Source organism: Lathyrus oleraceus, chromosome 2, assembly GCF_024323335.1.
Source record: "Lathyrus oleraceus cultivar Zhongwan6 chromosome 2, CAAS_Psat_ZW6_1.0, whole genome shotgun sequence".
NCBI classification, from domain to species: Eukaryota; Viridiplantae; Streptophyta; class Magnoliopsida; order Fabales; family Fabaceae; genus Lathyrus; species Lathyrus oleraceus.
The window spans coordinates 103526437-103535570 of NC_066580.1; positions in this window are offsets into that span (position 1 = coordinate 103526437).

Sequence of the window (9134 nt, forward strand, 5' to 3'; positions counted from 1 at the left end):
TAGGATGCAAGTGGGTCTTCAAAAATAAGACTGACATGGATGGTAAGGTACATACCTATAAGGCAAGACTGGTTGCAAAAGGATATAAACAAATTCATGGGGTTGACCATGATGAAACCTTTTCACCAGTTGCAATGCTTAAATCTGTTCGAATTTTACTTGCTATCGCTGCATATCATGATTATGAAATATGGCAGATGGATGTCAAAACTGCTTTCCTTAATGGGAATCTTCTTGAGGATGTGTACGTGACACAACCTGAAGGATTTGACATACCAGAAGAAGCCCAAAAGATATGTAAGTTACAAAGGTCAATCTATGGATTGAAGCAAGCTTCCAGAAGCTGGAACTTCGTTTTGACGAAACAGTAAAATAATATGGATTCATCAAGAACGAATATGAGCCTTGTGTCTACAAGAAGTTTAATGGGAGCATGATCGTGTTCTTGGTATTATATGTAGATGACATATTACTCATGGAAAAGATGTCCCTACCCTGCAACAAGTAAAGTCTTGGTTGGGGAAATGCTTTTCTATGAAGGACCTAGGTGAAGAAGCCTATATATTAGGAATTAGAATCTATAGAGATAGATCATAAAAACTGCTTGGCCTAAGTCAGAGTACGTACATAGACAAAGTGCTGAGACGCTTTAACATGCATGATTCCAAGAAAGGATTCATACCTATACAACATGGCCTGTGTCTGTCAAAAACACAATCCCCTTCAACTAAGGAAGAAAAGGATCGCATGAATAAGATTCCATATGCATCTGCAATAGGATCTATCATGTATGCCATGTTATGTACTCGACCAGATGTCTCGTATGCTTTAAGTTCAACGAGTAGGTACCAATCTGATCCTGGTGATGCCCATTGGGTAGCTGTCAAGAATATCCTTAAGTATTTGAGAAGGACTAAGGACTCATTCTTGATATATGGAGGTCAGGAAAAGTTGGCTGTAATTGGATACACCGATGCTAGCTTCCAGACAAATAAGGATGACTTTAGATGGCAATCTGGTTATGTGTTTTACTTAAACGGTGGCGCTGTGAGCTGGAAAAGTTCAAAGCAAGATACAGTTGCGGATTCTACAACCGAGGCCGAGTATATTGCTGCCTCAAGTGCAACAAAGGAAGCTGTTTGGATCAAAAAGTTCATTAGTGAACTTGACATAGTTCCTAGCATTGTGGATCCCGTTGGTCTCTATTGTGATAACAATGGTGCTATCGCACAAGCTAAGGAGCGTATATCTCACCAACGATCCAAACACATACTTAGGCGTTATCACCTCATTCGAGAGATAATAGATAGAGGAGATGTAAAAATATGTAGAGTACCTACACTTGACAATATTGCTAACCCACTAACAAAGCCTCTTGCGCAGCAGAAGCCTGATGGCCATACTAGATCTATGGGCATTAGGGGTATGCCTGATTGGCTCTAGTGCTAGTGGGAGATTGTTGCTGTAAGCCCTAGAGGCCAATACTTTTGGTACTTGTATCGAATTATTTATTAAAAATAAAAGGCTTTTTCTTTATTGTGTTTGTTTAATAAAGTCCCTGGAATAGCTAGTCTTTAATGTATCAAGTATGACTTAATCATGAGATCACATTAAACATAAGGACACTATTCTTAAAGTATCCGTAGTCGAGCTTTATTGTGAAGCGGGATAACATTAAAGCATGAAGACTATTATGTTTATAGACTGATGATCACATCTCATGGATCATGGATAAGGAGTTATCAAGTCTCAAACATAGGTATGAATATTAAGAGTAATATTTATACTGGATTGACTCGCTATGAGAATGCTATATAGAATGTTATGCAAAGTGTCATAAGTGATTCTCATGGTGATAATGGTGTATACCACTCTTCGACCTGAAACCACTGTGGACCCTAGATGTAGAGTCGAGTGCTTTATTTCTGATCCAACGTTGTTCGTAACTGGATAACCATAAAGACAGTTGATAGGTACTCCACATAGCATGCTAAGGGACATGAGTGACCTAGATGGAATTTGCCCATCCTGCGTAACAACATAAATGTCTATGGGCCCAATATTGAACTGGACAAGGATGACACGGTCTATGCCTTGTGTTCAATATAGAGATAAGGGCAAAAGGGTAATCATACACATAATTATTATCACAGAAGGATTTTTCAGATCACATGACATTTTTGTGTTTTGGGTAGCAGTGATGTGTTGCTAGATATCGCTCACTGTTTATTATGTTAAATGCGTGATTTAATATAATTGCCAACATCGCGAAAACCTACAGGGTCACACACAAAGGACGGATTGATGAGAGATAGAGTAACTAAGGAACACCGTAAGGTACGGTGCACTTAAGTGGAATACGCAATATGGTAAGGTATCACACGCTTAAATGATTATGGGCATATTATAAGATATGGGCCAAAATACACTTAAGTGGGCTTTTTAGCTTGAAGCCCACACAAGTGGTTCTATAAATAGAACCCTTGGGTAGAAGCATTATCACTCTCTTGGAATTTCCTTTCCCTCTCTCTCTCACTCAAAGCCTTCATTTATAGTAGCTAGCACTGAGATTGAAAGGAATCCGTTCGTGTGGACTGAGTATAGGCGTTGTCATCGTTCAACGTTCGTGATCGCCACAAGAGGTAAAGATTCTATCACTAATCATGCCCATTCGTAAGGATCATTAAAGGAGAAATTTTAAATTCCGCTGCGTTTTGGATCACCTTTCTCCTTCATATATATATATATATATATATATATATATATATATATATATATATATATATATATATATATATATATATATAATATATATATATATATATATATATATATATATATATATATATATAAATACTTGCAACAACTTGATATGACCATAAAAAATCTCTTTCATTTATATGATTGGAAGGATTACACTAAGTCCAATTTCAGAAACCAAATGAAAAATACAAGAGAAAAGGAGACTAGTCATCCTAAGGATCCCTAACAACAACGTCAAAAGATCTTGTTGCAGACGCGTACTTCCTTCAAATGCGTCGAATCTCAGTCTCAAAAGAAGCCTTCATCTGAGTCTTCTCGAGGACAAGCTGATCAACAATCTTCTTCCAAGCAACGAAAGGCAGAGGCATGCTAGAGGAAGATGAAACCTCTGGCTATCTCTGTCTCTTTGTCACTCGGTCTTCAAGTAGCTCAATAAGTTTTTCTTTGTCCTTAGACTCAAGCTGCAACTCCTCATGATTTTTGCTCAAAGCATGGAAACGTTCTTCCCACATATCCTTCTCTCGTTTCATCTTGGCGAGTGCGTCTTCCAACTCCCCTACATCTTGGTTAGGGAGAGTTAATGGCTCAACCACAACCGTAGACATAGGTCTTTCACAAGGATAAGGAGTCTTTAACTCCAAAGCTCTCTTTTTCACCCAAAGAGTGTAAGCTTCCAATGTTACACAATTGCGCAGACCAACCTCAGATCTTCCTTTCCAATGCACATTATGCCAAGCATGCACAATCTTATGCTTCAAATGTTGGGGATCTTTACCCTCTTGATAGAAAAGACCTTCTAACAAGGTGTTATTAGGTTTGTCTGTCAAGGGGAACCCAAGTTGGTGACGAGCCAAAGCAGGGTTGTAGTTAATTCATCCTTGTGTTCCAATGAGTGGCACATTATAGAATTTACCACAACAATCAATAATCTCCAAACTGCTTATGGAAGGATCATACCAAACTATATCATCATTAGTGTGATACATAAGTCTCTGAGACCACCGTAGACATTGTTTGTTCTCCACAAACGCAGGTGTCTGAGGAAAGTGCGAAATAAACCACTTGTACAAGAGAGGAATGAAACAGACAATAGTTCCACCACCCTTAGAATTCCTTAGATGCAAAGAGAAGTACATATCACCCAACAAAGTAGGCACAGGATTCCTAATCAAGAAAATTCTAATGGCATTAACATCAACAAAACCGTCAATGTTAGGGAACAAAGCTAATCCATAAATGAGCAACACAAAGATGGATTCAAAAGCATCCACACTACCGGCTTGAGAAAATGCATTAGCTTCCTTGATGAGGAAATCAGATGGAAACCCAAACAATCATCCTTTCTTCACCCAATGAGCCTCTATCTCAGACTTCTTGAAGTGAAGAGCTTCAACAATAAGATGATATCTACGAATCTCTTCCAATCCACTAAACGGTCCTTTGTTAGAAACAAGTATTCCCAAGAGATGGGCATACTCCTCCAACATAGGCACAAGCTGATAATCTGGAAAAGTGAAGTAACGGTAGAGAGGATCATAAAACTACACTAACACACTCAAGAGTCCTTCAACCACATCACCATATAAGATAGACAAAAGCTTCCCATGGCGTTGTTTGAATTCCAATGGATCTAATTCAAAAGATGCTAGCTTCCTTAACTCTTTCAAGTCGGGACATCTGAAAATGTACTTCTTAGTGTTCCTTTGTCCATAAGCCATGGTATGAAAATATTTTTCATATAAAACCTCAGTTCCTTGAAATTTTCGTGTGATGAATGTTATGATGCGCATGAATGCAACAACTACAAATAAGGGATCACACACAAGGTAAACAACCAAAGGTCAAGGGATGAATCAAGTTATTGTCAAGATCAATCATCCATTTTGGTGGATTATAGTTTTTACCTTATCAACACCAAAGTTCCATTGATATTGACAAGATTTGATTGGATCAACCAAGAATCAAGGGTTTGTTGTGAGTCACGAGCATGGAGTCTAGGTAAGATCCATCCCAAAGGAGTGAACTAAGGATAAAAACCTGTAGATCATGTTCTAAAAAGTTCCCATAGTCTTAATTCCATCTATTAGATATTATAGGTTAGGATGACTGACTCATCAAGCCATAATATTCTCAAGACAAACCCGTATGAGTGTAGTATCACGTAACAACTGTTATCAAGTCTACACTTGAACAGACTCCGCACTATGTCCTAAATAAGCCAAAAGGAGTTAAATGTTCTACGATCCTCATCTTCTCAGACCCCAAATCATAGATAGTAATGCCTAAACACAAATACTTGTGTGACATTTCCAAATCCAAAAGGGTCTCCACTGGGTAGATGGATCTCAAGCTAACTTGTTAAGGACTATTCCACACAAGTCGAACATGACTATACCATCCTCCTATCCTAATTGCGCTCACCACTCAGAGATCACCAAGCACAACAAGAAGATTATATCATACAAACAAATATACAATTATATACACACAAAAATATGGTCCAATAGTCCAATAGTCCAATAGGATGTTTTGCCTAAACTCTAAGTCCAATAGTCTCAAATCAAACCAACATTCCACACAAGTAATTTTTTTAGGGTTTTTGTTCTTATTATGTACATTAATGGTCAAAGACCCCACAAACAAACACAATATACACAAACAAGATATATCATAAAATATGGTCCAAGTGGACAAAGTGAAAATGACATTAACATAAATAATTATAATGGTATGAATCATGGCAAATGAATAAGGCTTAAAATTAAATTGCATTGAAAGTAAAGGAGTTGAAATTAAATGTTAGTTGTTAATAAGTTAAAAGTTAGTATTGCTTTTGCTATACTTTTCTTTTAAGTCATTCTTTGGAGAACACTCAACCCACTTATCACAAGCATGCATCCTTGAACCAAGATATCTTCCAATGGAAGGAAAAAAGGCCAAGTTTCCACATAATACCATGAAAGAGGGGGGACTTACAATCTCACAAACTAGAATGTTATGCCTTTTGTTTCAAAATTTAGCGCTATGTTAAGCAATCATAATTGGACTTATGTAGAAGTCACAACTATTTGAGGTCGGACAATAGAATTTTGGTGTTAATGCATGTTAGAGACATAGTATGATGAACTATGCTCATGAAACATACCACACACAAAAAGAATATGCAAAGTGGGGGGCCTAATATCATCCACACTTAAGTTGATTTTGCAATCAACTAACCTTAGGATATAGAGATATCATAGGTCAATGACATGATTGCATAAAGAAGGGAAACGACACGAAGAGGAAGGGGAAATGGATCAAACTCAAATCGGACAAAGGAGGACTTTTACCAAGTTAATATCATTCATTCATTTCGGGAGACGGAATGTACATTCCATTAATCCCCTAAATCCAATGATCTTAACCTAACAAAGTCAAATCATCTTTTACCAAGGCCCAACAACACAGTCAAACTTCCAAAGCCAATCAAAATGGCTCTACATGATTTATTTGTCATTTATTCCATTAAAAATACTAAAAATAACACAATATATTAAATATGGTTGGTGAATTTCCTAAAACCTCATCAAAAGTATTTTTAGACAATTAAAAATATTCACAAAATCAATTAAATCATGAAAAATATTAATAATGATCCAAAAAATAATTTTAATTCGGAAAATGAAAGAAGATTTTATTTAAATTTTTTTGGTGAAACTCTCATATTTTTTGGATAAATATTTAAAACTCCAAATATGTACGCTCCTTATTAAAACATTTCAAACTCATCACACATCTGGTAATCAATATGTACGCTCCTTATTAAAATATTTCAAACTCACCTAATGGCTCTGGACCACGCCACATCATTGCCGGAGCAAAGCATTGGTCATCTTCTCAGGCGACCTTGGCCGGAATGGTCCGTTCATCACCACATCATAAATGAAAAAAGAGGACATGATCTTTCAGAAAAATGGCGTAGATCGCGAATCTGAACTCAGTTTTAACTAACTCCAAATATATAGAGAGAGATATGGAGTTGAATTTTTAGGTATGTCAATTGAGTTTCTTCGATTTGACCTCAAAGCAACTCAATCTTCTTGCCTACATTGGTAGGACTTCAGACAACCAAAGATCCTAGAGAATTGATGAGAATTGAGAGAGAATCGAATAGAAGAAACATATGGAAAAATACCTTCAATGTTGTGCAGAAATGGATCTCTCTTGCTTCAATCTGTGTTTGATCTTGCTTAGTTAGCTTGTAGAAGTAGCTTTAGATTGGTGCAAAGATTTGGATCTTAGAGTTTTTGAATCTCCGAACAGTGAGATTTAAACTCAATTTTCAAGTGAAAATTCTCAGGTTTTCCTTTCAAATGTATGGGTTTCAAGTGTGGGAGGAAAAGTTGGCGTGCAAGGTCCTTTGAAATGAGCATAAAGGGCCTCTATTTATAGCAAAATGAAATGTTATTTGCACACTTGAAAATTTGTCCAAATTTGGGAATGCAATGCACATGCTTGCATGGGTGTGTACAGGCCCATGAAGTAATCCTATTAGGTCCATAATCAACTGAAATGAGGTTTGCATGAAGCTTGAATGGAATGGCAAAGTTAAATGATCCTTTGAAGCTTGAATCTTGCCAACTAATGCAATTGTGGTTACACCATGCGCAGACCCCTCAAACTACAACCAACATGAATAAATTAGGACTCTTTGGAAAGCATAGATCATGAGGAACAACTCTTATGTTTAACACTTTTCCATTTGGAACTTGTATCATGGTGAATTTTGAGGTGGAAGTTTGGAAATTTCAACATGTTGAAAAAATTTCTAAGTGTCAAGTCAAATTCTTCATTATTCCACCTCGGCTAAGTTTTTATGTGAGCCCCAAATGAGAAACGTGTCTTCATCAAAGTTATACATCTTCCAAAGGAATTCAAAATGGTCACCAATTTGACATCATTTGGATTTAGAATGAGTGAGTTATGCATTTTTTATGTTGACGAAAATCACTTGTTCAATGGTATTGGTCCAAAAAGACCTATAATGTATCCTCATATCACATGCACATAAAAGTTGTTTTAGTTCTCAATCCAAATATAAACGTTGGAGTAGACATCTTGAATTGGATTGTGCAACTTGAGAATCTTTCATCTCATAAAAATTGAGCAAGTTATGGCCTTGGAAAGTTGACTTTCCAATTAGGGTTTAGACAAAATGACATATAATGTTTCAACATAGAAAATGACTTTACAAGAAAAATAAGCTCTAGATCTCAACATGAAAGTCGTTTGGAATGTCATTTAGTTGATCTTGATATGATTTTAATATGATGAAAATTGTAGGAGATAGGGTCTAGCGAGACCCAGTTTAGATCAGATAAATTTATCTGGCCAACCACCACCAACCGACTTGCTATCTTCCAATTATCTTGACTTTTTAGGATCATGGTAGATCATATATGCATAAGATGATGGAACTTCAAGTGTAACTTGATAAATTTGATCAATTTGTGAAGAAGCTTGTTGTAGAAGTTACTCAAGATACCCAAATAAACTAGGGTTTCCAAGGCAAACCAATTCCAAACTCTTGAAGAAATCTTGATCAAAATAACATGTAGAGATCAATGGGACTCATATGTGATGCTTAAAGGCATTGTGGATCATTCCTTGGTTGCGCTCTTAGCAATGAGGGTCTCAAACCCTAGATGTGAACATGATAGTTCAATGGTGATCATGCCCTACCTACAAAAGAGTTAGGAAAATACAAAAACATATTTTTGGTATTTTGGTTAGGAAAATGATAATATACCAGTATGAAACAATCAAAGGGTACTTGGTGATCTCTTCCAAAACAAACCCAATGAAATAGGGGTAAGGAGAATGCCAAGGTATGACCCCAATGCTAATTCATAAGATGAGATGGCATGAGGGATCTTAGGGTAAAAAATGGGGTCTTACATAATGCACCAATTTCAGATCGTTAAACACACTTCGATTGTTAATTCAATATGATTGTTCAACACGTTATTGCTTCACCATACTAATGTCGGTTCAAGAAGCAAATTACCATTCATCGCTCAAAGGAAAACAACAATTAAGTGTTTGAATGAACGAAACAGAAACAATATATCATATATACCGTATTTTGCATCAAGATTACTTATATCATATATATAACAGAAACAGTATATCATATATACCGTATTGGCCACAAATAAGAAGTTTTCAAATTAAAACTAATAAAATGCCAGAGATTCGAAGTAAGGGGGATGGTTACATAGAGGGAAGGTGTTAGCACCCAAAGTGTCTTAGGTACTCCTAGGAAGCCCTTTATGTGTCCATATGTGTTCTTGTACAAATAATGTTAGCAGGCAAATAGAATGGGGGGA